The sequence below is a fragment of the Giraffa tippelskirchi genome, chromosome 5, assembly GCF_054371585.1.
Source record: "Giraffa tippelskirchi isolate mGirTip1 chromosome 5, T2T-mGirTip1v1.2.pri, whole genome shotgun sequence".
NCBI classification, from domain to species: Eukaryota; Metazoa; Chordata; class Mammalia; order Artiodactyla; family Giraffidae; genus Giraffa; species Giraffa tippelskirchi.
The window spans coordinates 181,280,101-181,294,046 of NC_137279.1; the positions used below are offsets into that span (position 1 = coordinate 181,280,101).

General features: G+C 45.0%; 1 long non-coding RNA gene across 1 annotated transcript in view; it reads left to right on the plus strand.

The window, feature by feature from the left end:
- LOC145505089 (uncharacterized) overlaps positions 1–13,946 on the plus strand; it is a 52,287-nt gene that overhangs the window by 16,069 nt on the left and 22,272 nt on the right. The window lies entirely within an intron of this gene.

A 13,946-nucleotide genomic window follows, 5' to 3' on the forward strand; every position in this document is an offset into this window, starting at 1 on the left:
CTGATCTGATTTCTGTCATTTTGTATGTTTGTTGAGCTTATTTCAGAATTTTGCAGCATGTGTTTGATTCATGTTGTTGTATGTATCATTACTTGGGTCCTTTTCATTGCTGAATAAGTAGTTCGTTGTATCAATTTCCACCATTTGTTTATCTATTTGCCTGTTGATGCACATTTGGGTTGTGTGAACATTCATGTGCGAATCCTTCTGTGGACATGTGTTTTCATTTCTCTTGGGTAGATGCCTAGGAGCAGAATTGTTGGGTCAGATGATAGCGTATGTTTAATTTCTATCAAGCTGTTTTCCAAAGTAGTAATGCTTAGTATTCCTATCAGGAGCTCTACATCTTTTAAATTTGAGCCATTCTGGTAGGTTTGTAGTGGTTTGGAGTTTTAATTTGTGTTTCCTCATAGAGTTTTAATCTGTGTTTCCCTAAGGATCAATGATATAGACATCTTTTGTGTGCTTATTGAGGACAGGATTGTAAGCAGTGGAACCATAGGATCAAATTTGTGAAGCAAGATGCCAACCATGTTCTCAAATTTATTTCTTCTCATCATTCCTGCTGAAGTGCTACTACCAAAGTAACAGGGACATTCTATGTGATTTCTGAAAACCACTAAGTGATCTTAGCCACTTATCTGAAATATCTGATAATTTTTGCAAAAAAAAAAAAAAAATTTTTTTTTAATGGAGGAGAAGAGGGACTTCCCTGGTGGTCCAGTGGCTAAAAATCCACTTTCCAATGCAGGGGATGCAGGTTCGATTCCTGGTTGAGGAACTAAGCCCATGTACTGCAACTACTGAGCCTGCACACTAGAGCCTGTGCTCCGCAATGAGAGAAGCCTGCGCACTGCAATGAAAACCTAGTCCAGCCAAAAAAAAAAAAAGGAGGAGGAGAATGCTGACAGAGGCAGGCTGTTGATGGCTTGCTTTGCTAGTCAGTGGTTGGTGGAGTGAGTGAAGTACATCCATTCTGCTTCAGCCCCTTAATTCTTCTTAGTACAGATGGAATTAAAGAAAGGAAAATCTCTATGTCGGAAACTTCTGGCAAGAGATGAAGAATCAGGGCTCAGTTTTCCTACAGCTACACCCAAGACTGCAAAAAATAAAGAAAGAAACTTCCATTAGTATCCTATTACCTAGTTTCCCCACCCCCACTTTTTTTTTTTGTAGCAGTAGAAGCTGAGAGTCGGACACAACTGAGCAACTTCACTTTCACTTTTCCCTTTCGTGCACTGGAGAAGGAAATGGCAACCCACTCCAGTATTCTTGCCTGGAGAATCCCAGGGACGGTGGAGCCTGGTGGGCTGCCGTCTATGGGGTCACACAGAGTCGGACACGACTGAAGTGACTTAGACTTAGACTAGAACTTTAAGCAGGTCAAGTGGCCATCTAGAATAAAATTTACATTTCCTATCCTCCCTTGCAATTAGGTATAGCCATATGATTTGAGTTCTAGCCGCTGAAATGTAAGTAGAAGTGGTGAGGGTCATTTTCAGAAAATATTCTTTATTTTCCCTCAGCTTCCTACTGCTGGCTAGATTATGGACTTGATGGCTGGAGTTGAAGCATTCATTTTGGATTATGAAGTAGAGACCATATGCTGAGAAAAGAGGATCAGCAAGGCTGAATGAACCAGAGACCCTGACATGTAGAAAACATAGCAAATCTGACAGCTTCTGGATTTCCCATACTTGAGAGAGAAATAAACTTGCATCTTGGAGAAGGAAATGGCAACCCACTCCGGTACTCTTGCCTGGAAACTCCCATGGACAGAGGAGCCTGGTGGGCTGCAGTCCATGGGGTCGCGAAGAGTCGGACACGACTGAGCGACTTCACTTTCACTTTTCACTTTCATGCATTGGAGAAGGAAATGGCAACCCACTCCAGTGTTCTTGCCTGGAGAATACCAGGGATGGGGGAGCCTGGTAGGCTGCCGTCTTTGGGGTCGCACAGAGTCGGACACGACTCAAGTGACTTAGCAGCAGCAGTAGCAGCATGTCAAGACCTCTCAAATCTCAATAATAAATATTTTAAATATTTTTTAATGGGCAGAAGATTTGAATGGTCACTTCACCAAAGAATACATATAAATGGCAAAACGCACATGCAAAAATGCTTACCATCTTGCGTCACTAGGGAAACACCAGTCAAGCCGCAATGAGATACCACTACGCATCTCTTGGAATATCTGAAATTAAAAAGAATGACCAACCAAGGCTTGGCAAGGATGTGGAGGCCCAGGAACCCTCACAAACTGCTAGTGGGAATGGGGGATGATCTAACAACCTTGGGAAGCACTGTGACAGCTTGTTAAAAAGTTAAACATACGCTTCCTATATGACTCAAACAGTTCACTCCTAGGCATTTACTTGAGAAATAAAATTATATATCTATACAAAAACTTTAAAAAAAATAAAAAATAAAAATAAAAAGCAGAGACATTACTTTGCCAACAAAGGTCCGTCTAGTCAAAGCTATGGTTTTTCCAGTAGTCATGTATGGATGTGAGAGTTGGACTATAAAGAAAGCTGAGCACTGAAGAATTGATGCTTTTGAACTGTGGTATTGGAGAAGACTCTTGAGAGTCCCTTGGACTGCAAGGAGATCCAACCAGTCCATCCTAAAGGAAATCAGTCCTGTTGTTGCAGAAACCAGTACTCTAGAAACCAAGCACCACCCTTGGAGAGTTAGAGATCTCAGGTTTATTATGCCGGCGGGCTCAGAGGAGTTAACACTCCAAGCTCTGAGCCCCGAACAAAGGGATTACAGGGTTTTTATAGACAGACTGTAGTGGGCAACACTAGATGTTAATAGGCTGGTTTAAACTAAGGGTTTTTGCGTGCTCAGGAACAGCAGTCAAGGTGGGGAGGGAGATGCCTGACCTTTACACAGACAGGCATGATCAAGCAAGTTTGTAGGGGCCAGTTGATTACAAAGAGCAGGACAAGGGTGAGTGAGATAAACTCCAGTTCCTAGTATTGCAAGTCCCCACTTTCTGAGACTACATGACCTACGTGATCTAGACTTTGCAAGGGGCAAGCTGAGTTACAGAGACAGAAGGAGGAGGTTATGTAAAATTTTAACTTTTCCTCTTCACTGAATATTCATTGGAAGGACTGATGCTGAAGCTGAAACTCCAATACTTTGACCACCTGATGTGAAGAACTGACTCATTAGAAAAGACCCTGATGCTGGGAAATATTGAAGGCAGGAGGAGAAGGGGACGACAGAGGATGAGATGGCTGGATGGCATCACCGACTCAATGGACTTGAGTTTGAGTAAACTCCAGGAATTAGTGATGGATGGGAAGGCCTGGCGACTCAGTACATGGGGTCGCAAAGAGTTGGACAGGACTGAACAACTGAACTGAACTGATGTGTCAGGTACTGTTTAATCACTTTCTGTACATTATTTCTAATATGTACAAACCTTTTATTAGGTAAGGTTATGTTGTGCACATAAAGGAAGAAAGGTTCAAACACTAACAATAATATATCCAAGATCACTCAGCAGAGGTAATATTAGAACTCAGCATTATCTGACACCAAGTTTTGTGTTCTTCTCATGAGATTATATAATCTTTTAAAACTAGGTTTTGTAGGAACCTAAATGGTAGAAGCATATTTCTATCTCATCACTTCTTTATAAAACTTGAGTAACCTCAAAGACATTTAAAAATAGTACAAATTTCATGGAAACTTTCTTCTGAACTGTAGGCCACCACAGTCCAATAAAGCTTTCTGTGATGATGGACATCTGTATCCATGGTGTCCAGTATGGCAGCTGCTAGCCACATGTAGCTTGAGGACATGAAATGTGGCTAGTATGCTGATGCAACTGACAAGGGATTAATCTCCAAAATTCACAGTTTGTGCAGCTCAGTATTAAAAAAACACCAGTCAGAATGGCCACCATCAAGAAGTCTACAAACAATGCTGGAGAGTTTGTCGAGAAAAGGGAACCTTCCTAACATTGTTGGTGGAAATGTAAACTGGTATGGCCACTAAGGAGAACAGTATGGAGGTTCCTTTAAAAATTAAAAATAAAGTTATCCTACGATCCGGTAATATCTGGGCAGACATCCAGAGAAAAACATGGTTCAAAAGGATACATGCGTCTCATTGTTAATTACAGAGCTGTTTACAATAGCCAAGACACAGAAGTAACCTAAATGTCCATTGACAGATGAATGGATAAAGAAGATGTGGTACATGTATACCAGCCACTGGTATATGTCAGCCACTGAAAAGAATGAAATAATGCCATTTCCAGCAACATGGATGGACCTGGAGATCATCATACTAAGTGAAGTAAGATAGACAGACAAAGACCAATATATGCTTATATGTGAAATTTAAAAAAAAAAAAAGAAGAATACGAATGAACTTACTTACAAAACAGAAACAGACTAACAGACTAACTAAGTCATGGACTTAAGACAACGAACTGACGGTTAATAGAGGGGATGGGTGACTGGAGGGGAGATAGACTAGGAGTTTGGGGGTAACATACGCACACTGCTATATTGAAAAGAGATAACCAACAAAGACCTATTGTATAACACAGGGAACTCTGCTCAATGTTCTGTAATAACCTAAATGGGAAAGTAATTTGAAAAAGAATGGATACACATATGGGTATAGCTGAATCACTTTGCGGTATATCTGAAACTCATGCAACATTGTTAATCAATTATAACCCAATATAAAAATAAAAATTAAACAAAGAAAAAAAAAAAACAAAAAACAAAAAAAACTTGCATCTTCTTTAAATCACTCTTACTTTCAATTTTCTGTCATTTGTAGCCGAAACTAATTCTGATTTATAAACCCTAGTGCTGATTGCCCTCATTCACTTTTGGAAGAAGATATAGTGATTTACTGATCATCAATGGACTATCCAAAGCAAACCAACCACAAACATCATCAACAAGTATGAGTAAATGGTGAAAAGCTGCTGGTATTGTGAAAAGACTTAGCAATTCAAAGAGAGGGGCTGAAGGACCAATCTGAACATTCAGCACAAATAACACCCAGCAAAAGAAATATTTTCAGGAAGTAGCGGGGAACTTTAAAAAAAACCTTTAACTATATTTTTAGTGAGAGTTGGGATGCTATTAAGTTGATTTAAAAAGATCAATCTTAAAATAATAAAGAGTTCTTGAAAAAGCACAACTTCCTTTTTTTTTTCCTAACTCATCAAGATTGTACATAGCTGAATGATAACTTCAGAAACCAACCTGGTTAATTAGAAAACCAGCTTGAGAAATTCCCCTAGAACTCAAATGATTATTATGTGGAGGAGGACCAGAAACACTGAAGGAAAAGGAAAGAACTTTAGAAAGAATGGGGCAAGTTAACCAAAAATTGGCACAGAGGGCTAGATCCAGGAAATTCACCGTCCATTTAAGGGACGTAAGGGAAATCCCAGCAGCAGAGAGCTTATGGAAATGAAATTATGATCTAAGAAACACTAGAAGAAAATGTCCTTGAGTTGAAAAACATAAAATCATCTTTATATAAAAATATGCACCAAGGGTCTAGAACAAACACTGAAGGAAGTTCAAAACTTGAGTTTATCCTACAAGTATCAGACAGAAAAAGCAACAAGAAAAAGAGGATCAGATTGTTGTCTGATTTATCTTTAAATGATACTCAAATATAATGAAAAACATTTATAAAATTTTGAGGAAAAATAATTGTGACCTTATAGTTTTTCTCTAAAAATAAGCCATTAGAATAATAACTGGTTACTTGCTACATGTCTGGCACTGTTCAAAGTGCATTTGCTGAACTATTTCATTTAACACTCACAGCATCTCCATAAAGGAGGTACTATCATCAGTTACACAGATGAGGAAATTGAGGCACAAAGAGGTTAAATAACTTGATTAAGGTCACATAGTATAGGTAGAAGGGACAGATTAGAAACTCATTTCATGCACTTTACCACCACACTACACTGCTTCCTAAAATAAGATGAGAAATATCAATTTCCTAGTTGGGCAACCAGATTTTAATCAAATTCTCCTACATGTATGTGTTAAAGTGCTACTATGATAAGTCATTAGGGGGTGCTATGGAATTTTTATGCTTGGGAATCCAGTCTGTTATTTCACAGATGAATGACTTACAGCCTGCTTATTAAATGCTTTCTTTTTATCAAGTACTGACACCCAAAGCGGAAAGCTAAAGAGAAGGACTTGGGTGACAATTTCCCACCTGCATGGAGCACAAAGAAACTCAGACTTGAAAGGGACCACGCCTATCAGAAGAGAGGACCACCTTCACCATTTCCAGAGTCTACTTACAAACCCCATCAAAGGCAAGCTCACTCCCTAATGCAGGATCCGGTGTCTTCATCAGACACCTTGGTCCTAAACAGTCCCGACTTCAAATCCCAGATTGCCCTTGAAGGTTTGAGATAGAAATTGATCTTGAAGTCTTGGCTGGTTTACATGAAAGTGAAAGGAACAATGCTCTTATCTCCCGTTATAAGCTTTAAATGTCTTTCTAAAGGGCAGATCGTGCTTGTAATAAAAAAGGAAGTGTTTATAAAGATTGTGATGCAGCTTCCCAGGGGCTGATTTTGCAGGCATGGCTCCTGGATGTCTGGAGAACCCTTGAGGGCTCAATGGGTCCCTCCATTTCCTGATTCACTTATGTATTCATTCATGCTTTCATTCACTGACTTTTTTTCACACACATCCATTCAATCACTCCTCCATGTATATGTTTCATTCATTCAGTAGGCACTTGCTAGGCCTCTATGGCTTATGTGCAGGTCAGGGAAACAGGCTCCATCTCTGGGAGGTTCTGCCACGCATATTCTCAGACTCAAGTTACTGACTGTGGAAAAGCCTGCAGGTTTCCAAAGTGTGAGGACTCTGTGAGAGTGGCGACTCCTCCCAGCATCCAGCTGGAACCAGGACCAGGACTGTGAACCTAGGGGCAAGGTCTGAGCACATGTCATAAATCATTTAGCCCTGCTATCCCATCCTAGAGAGGCAATTCACTGGAGAAATGTGGCCATAAAAACTTGTGAATAAATTAAAAAGCACTCAAGTTTACCATCTAGAGTCACATTTAACAATGAGGATCTAGGTTCAGGTCAGATTTTCCAGCACTGCTATCTGAAAACAAGGTATGACTCTCACTTTAGTGCATGTAGACAACATAGGGAACAATTAATTAGGAATCAGCTTGAAATCATTTACACTCTAACCAAATTTACAGTTTCAATATCTTAAGCCAGACGTGACTGGGGAGAAAGAGAGGGAACTAGAACTAAGAGAATATTCTGTGTGGTTCTAATGTAGGCTAGAGGATGAAAGAAAGGTCGAATACCTCTTGCAGGACAGAAGAGTAAGAGGTCAAGGGTCAGGGCCAGGGCCAAAGTGGGGCAGACTGGAGGAAGGAGGGAGAATAAAGCATAAAGAATAAGTGAAACTCAACCCAGGGATTTTGCTAGAATCTAACATGTAGTTGACTTCAGGGTTGGCTTGACACCAATAGCATGTTCTCCAGATACATCCTTTATGGAGTTCCTGCCTGTGCCTCTTAGTACCACCTGGGTGTCCCCCAAGGCAGGGATTCCCAGGTTTTCAGGAGCAGGACATGGCACAAGGAACTTCCCACAGAAACTATAAAGGGTCAGGTCCATGAGTGACCACTCCTATCACCATTTCTCCCTCTCTCTACCGCTCTCTCCTTCTCTTTCTCTCCCTCCGTCTTCCCTCCTTTCCTCCTTCCTTCTCTCTTTCTCTGTCTTTTTTCCACTTCCTTCTGAGTCCCTTCTTTTCTCTTTCCATTGATCTGACCTTTCCTTCTACCTGTATTCATTTTACATGATTGAAATGAATAAGCAGAAATGCCTTCCGATTGCCAGAGGAACAGAGATGGAAGGGTCAGGGTACCCTGCTGTGGAGCAGCTTGGAGGGGAGATGGACAAGTGAATTGCCAAGTTAGGAGGACGGTCCAAGGGCGGTGAGAGCATGGAGGAGGGAGTGATGATTATCAGTGGGTGTTACGGGTGGGGTGGGAGTGTTACAAAGAGGAAGTGACACTTGAGATGGGCACTGGCCAAGGGCCGGGAGCTCACAGGTGGATGAGGGAGAAGGGCCTGCCAGGGGGAGGAACAACATGTGCCAGAAGCTTGGAGGCAGGAAGAGCCTGGCGGTCCAGTGAGTCCGGATCTCAAGGGGTATGGACTTGGAGAGAAGTAACGGATCATGGATGCCAGCGATAAAGGCCCCTCTGCTTTATCACACCGAGGTGGAGACTCGTTCCACCCTCTGACCAAAAGTGTTCAGCACAAGTCCAAGTCCCTGGCCAGGAGGAATTTGGGGGAGGCCACCCCCTTTCACTTTCCAGTTGGAGGGAGCCGATGAGCTGTATATGGACAGAAGACAGAAGCCGGGTGCTGGGCTGCCTAAGCTCACCACTGGGCCCTGCCCTGCTTGTCCTGTCCTGCTGCCCGGGGAATGTCAGCTGCGGTGGGGAAGGGAGGCAAAGGGAATTGCAGGAAAGACAGCATTTTAGCTACTCACTCAGCAGCTGAGATTCACTGAGCCTATTTGCATTGGTTATTCAGAGTAAAGCAGGGACAAACTTTCGGTGAGGGAGAGGGGAAGGAATCACTTTTCTAAAAAGGAAGACATTGACTCCTTGGGCCAGAAGCCTTTTGTGTAACTGGGCTTCTGGTGCCCCTGTGCACGAAGCCTGAGTGATTCCCAAGAGCCCTTGTCCAGCGGTGGAGCTTTCATGGCAAAAAAATTGGCAGCAGAATGCAGCCCCAAGCCGGGGCTGGACCACGCTGCCTGGAGATCTGTGGCTCCCTGTGAAGCAAGACCCCGACAGAGACCCTTCATGAACACAGAAGCGCTTGCACAGGGCCCAGGTATTGGGACAGGGGTTGCTGCAACAGGCTTGGGACCCTATGGTCCTGCTGTATGCGGGTGCCTGGCCCCTTCCCACTGTATGTCCACGGGGAGCTCTCCTCTCCTGCATGCCAGGGGGGATGGTCTTTACACAGTGTCCCTGTACTGCATCTACCATGCCACATGGCCAGGTGTGTGTATTCTTGCTCAGCCTTGCAGCCCGGAGCTAAACCAGAGGCCTCCCCACTCATTGTGGCGGCTCTTCTGGAACTTGGCACTGTGACTAGTATTCCTCAAAGTCATAATTACCACCACTTAGCCTGGGTTAGTGATCTGGAGCAGGGAGCAGCCCAGCCTGCGTGGCCTCCTGCTGCCAGCAGACCGACTACTGGTGATAGCTTCGTGGTTCATAATAATCATCATGATGATAATAGCTGTCATTTATTGGACACTCGCTGCGGACCTGGCTCGGGGCTAGGTGCTTTACATGCAGAACGGGACCCACTCCTGCTCCTCCCCTCATTCTCTCCGGCCTCCTCCCCCAGCCCAGGTCTGGACCATAACCACTGATTTACAGCACAAGCTTCTGTTTAGAGCTGGGGAGGGCTGTTCTCGGCACCAGGCTGGAGAGGATCACATGTATTTTTTCCCATCCAATCCCTTGTGTGGTCTGGGTTTGAACCTTTTGGCCAGGAGGTGCAGGACAGACTCTTTTCTCAGGAGATAGCTGATAAGATTCTGGACCCGAAATCCTGGACAGACACGGACAGAAATCCAGGGAGGCTTTGAGATGCTCTAGGCAAGGTAAAGCGGCTTTGGAGGGCGAACCTCTCCCCACCTCTGCCTGGACCCCAAAGGTGGGTGGCTATGGAAATAGCCAGAAGCAGCCCTGGGGGCACAGACAAGAGCGTCCTTATGATGGACAGTGTTGGGGGGAGGCCCCTGTTGAAAGTGGAAGACTCCAGAAGCAGAGACTGATAAGGAGATGTTCTGAGGGACCAGCATCTCTGGAGGAGAGGGAGTGTGTGTGTTGTGGGGGAAAAGGGGTGGGCAGGGAAGTGGCTCAGGTCTGGGGCAAGCCCAGCCAGGCCTTAGCCACCACCACGGGGGGCTTTGAGATGAGTTTGCTCAGTGGAGTGTCCGTATCTGGTAGGAATGGTCACCCACACACTCCCACCTGGCACAGGCTGACTGTAGGAAGGGTGACGAGAGTGAAGCTTCTGAGTCAGTCCCGGAAGGAGCTGAGGCAGCTTCTGACCGCACTTCCTGTGGCCGGCATGCCCCAGGTAGCTTCATGGTGCTGGGGGCAGGGGGGTGGGGGTGGGGGAGCTGAGGTGGGCAAGCAGGAACAGGGCCGATACCAAGTGGTGAGGGCGGCCGTCTGGTTTTGTGAGAATGTGTGAGATTCCCTCTAGCAAATTTGAGAAAAAAAAATTGGGGGACACTTTGGGGAGACTAATGTTTATCCAGTGAGCTGGTAAGGCCTGGAGCCACCATCGTTTGGTCATGAGAAGCCAATGCGACCTTGTTTTCTCGTCAACGGCTGGTGAGATCACACATAAGGTATCTCTGGATTCCACACGCGAAGCCCACTTTATAGATGAGAAGACTGAGTCCCAGAGGGTGAAGCAGCTCAGGTGCTTGGGTCATGCTGGAGGCAGGACTTGAACTCAGGTCTGGTGGAGGCTGAAGTGTGCTCATTTCTGTTTCTGCCGCCTCTGGTCGCTGCTGCAGGGAGCTGGGGGACTCAGGCAGATGTCCCCGTGGAGCCTCACCATGATTATCTCCATTTCAGAAACTGGAAAACAGGACTTCATTCATTTCCTGGAGCTGCCCTACCAACATACACAAGTTGAGTGGCTTAAATACAACAGAGATGTATCGTCTCACAGTTCTGGAAGTTGGAAGTCCAGACTCAAGGTGCAGCAGGGCTGGGCCCTTCTGAGAGCTCAGGCCGGTCCCAGCTTCCTGTAGCCCCAGGCATTCCTTAGCTTATGGATACATCACTTCAGTCCTCTGTCATCACAAGCTGGCCTCACCGTTGGTCTTCACATAGCCGTCTTCTGATGAGGACACTGGTCACATCGGATTAAGGACCTGCCCTACTCCACTAGGACCTCATCTTGACTAATTACATTGGCAACCACCTTATTTGTAAATAAGGTCCCATTCTGAGGTATTCATATTCTAGGATTTTAATGCATCTTTTGGGGGACACAGTTCAAACCAGAATAAGGGCTTATAAAATCCTAGCTCCTATCTGTCTTTCCTGAACCCATCAGTTAATTCTTCCAGTGGCCTTGGTTCAGTCTGTCAAGAAAGCAGAACTCAAGTTTGGATTCAGCTACAAGGGTAAATGGTATCATGCTCGACCCTTCCTTGCTGGAGGACAGAATTGCCTCCCAAACCGATAATGCTCATGGCATCATAAAGCATCATAGCAGAGCCTCCCCAGAGGGGTAAACCAAACCCTGAGTCCCTGGACAGTAGGACCTGAGACTCATGCCTTTGTGTCCACTGTGGTGCTAGGCACATGGCAGAGTTTAACTGCAAGGATGCCCAGGAGACTGGCCGCTCAGGAGACTGGCTAGCCATGTCAAGTGGGGCACAGTATCTGATAAGATGAGAAATGAAAAGGTGACTATCAGACTTGACAAGGTGGCAGCCACTGACAATTTGGGGGAGAGCAGTTTCATGGAGGCAGAGAGTCAGAAGTTGTGTTATTGTGGATTCAAGAATCAGTGAGCACCGGGGAGAGAAGGAGGCGAGGGTCGACAGTTCTTTGGGGGGAGTTTTGCTGTGATTAAGACAATTTAGACAACAGCTGGAGATTGGGAATCGGGACTGTGAAATAAAGCGCGGTTTTTGAAGAAGGGAAAATGTGTGCTGATGGCAAATGCTGGGTATGAGGGTGAGCTCGAAGGTGCAGGCAAAAGCAAGGAGCAGGTTTGACTAAAGCTGGCAGGTTTCTCTACCTCTTCTTTTCTTGAATCTGTACCATCTAGAGACTTAATCCCCAATTCAACAACAGCATAGCATCCGTGGCAGGGACACGTAGGGAGCTGATGGGATCACCATTTGCATTTTTGGTCCCAGGATAGGGGCTGGGCACCCTGCATTCTGTCAGATGACGCCCTCTCCCTCCTTGGGCTGAGTCTGATACTCACAGTGGAATTTCTGTGATTTAGTTAGCGACCTCCCCTGTGATTCTGTCAATTTCTAGGCCCTCAGTCAATGTTTGCTGAACGGTAGATGAATGGACGGAACCCAAGGACAGGGTTACTGCGGAGCTCCCAAGCATTTATCTTGAATCTGGAAAATGTAAGAAAAATTGGCCCATCTGTTTCTGTATTATATCAGGGTAGCAAAAAGCTACAGAACTTAACTGTAGCCAACTCAATCATGTGTGACAACCTAGCAGTAACGCAGGATGCGTTTGTCTACAACACTCTGTGTGTGTGTGTGTGTGAGAGAGCGGATCTGCCAGAGTTGGATTTGACTGCGTGTAAAGTCATGTGTGCCTAAGAGTGTGCAAATCTGATTGTGTGTGTGAATGATTGTGCATGCCAGTGTTTGTGTGTTTGTCTATGTGTATGTTTCCAAGTGAACAGACTTGTGCAGGAGTGTGCGATTGTGCGTGTGTGAGTCCACATGTACATGCATGTGCTCAGGTGAGCAGGTGCCCTGCACACCGCTGTCTGGTTATGACCACACATTATGTCCCCTCCCCAAATTCTGTTGTTCCTGGTGTCCAAATGTATCTGATAACTGCCCTACCTCATTCATTCATTCAGTCTGAGCTGAGACAAAGTGGTCTAAATCCCAGAATACTGACTATTTAGAAAGATAGGCAATCATTACTGTACAGAATAGCTAGCAATGAAAGCAAGCTGACCTCCCACTCCGTACGGGCATTGCTTCATTCCCCAGTGCTGTCAATAGAACCTTCTGTGATGGTGGGAATGTTCTGTGCCTGCCCTGTGTTTTGCAGGACACACTGCTGTCCACACGTTCAAGCCTGGAAATGAGGCTGCTTTGAGTGAGGAACCAGATTTTAAATTTTAATTACTTTTCATTAATTTAAATTTAAATACCTAGAGGTACAGTGAAGATATGGACTGTGAGTTCCAAGCTGTTCTTTCCCCACTGGGTCCCCAGAGCCTCACCTAGGACCTGATCCTGGGATGCTACTGAGAAAACATCAGCTGACAGAAAGGCCTGCAGCCAGGGCAGGTCTTGGGGGATTTACATGACTGAATAGAAAACTGGATATAATAAATAGAAAAATAAATACTATTTGTAAAGAAATGAATGCTTCTGAAGGATCGGGTAAGTATCTTCGCTGGAGATTTAAATATTCTCTCTATGATGGAGTTTATCCTGAAAGTTTGTGAAGATTGTCCATATTTCTTCTCTGTCTCCACCCCTGCCACCCTCCAGCCTGGCATGAGCAAATCTCAAATTCATGTTTGCATTTCTCTCCACTGGTGGTTTAATTGGTGATATCATGAAGCTACTGTTACTACCCTTCACTCACCTTTGTATGCTCTTGTGAACTCTACCCCAAAGCCTGGGTTGTACAAAAGGACCCTCTATCTTCAATATGCACATCAGGGAAATGACAAAATCTCTGAACTGGAAGGGAACTCAGCAGGCATTCAAGCTAATCTTTGAAGCCCATCATTCTTAGGCTCACGTCATCAGTGGGTCAAAGTCAAATAGGGCAGTTGTCCAGATTCCGATCCATCTGGTGGCCCTCATCCCTCTGCCAACTGAGATAGAGCAGGAAGTCAACCATAACGCTTGTGCCTCTTTCACATCAGCTGCTGTTTCTTGGGGAGAAGACAATGGCACCCCACTCCAGTACTCTTGCCTGGAAGATCCCATGGATGGAGGAGCCTGGTAGGCTACAGTCCATGGGGTCGCTATAGCGACCTCACTTTCACTTTTCACTTTCATGCATTGGAGAAGGAAATGGCAACCCACTCCAGTGTTCTTGCCTGGAGAATCCCAGGGACGGGGGAGCCTGGTGGGCTGCCGTCTACGGGGTTGCACAGAGTC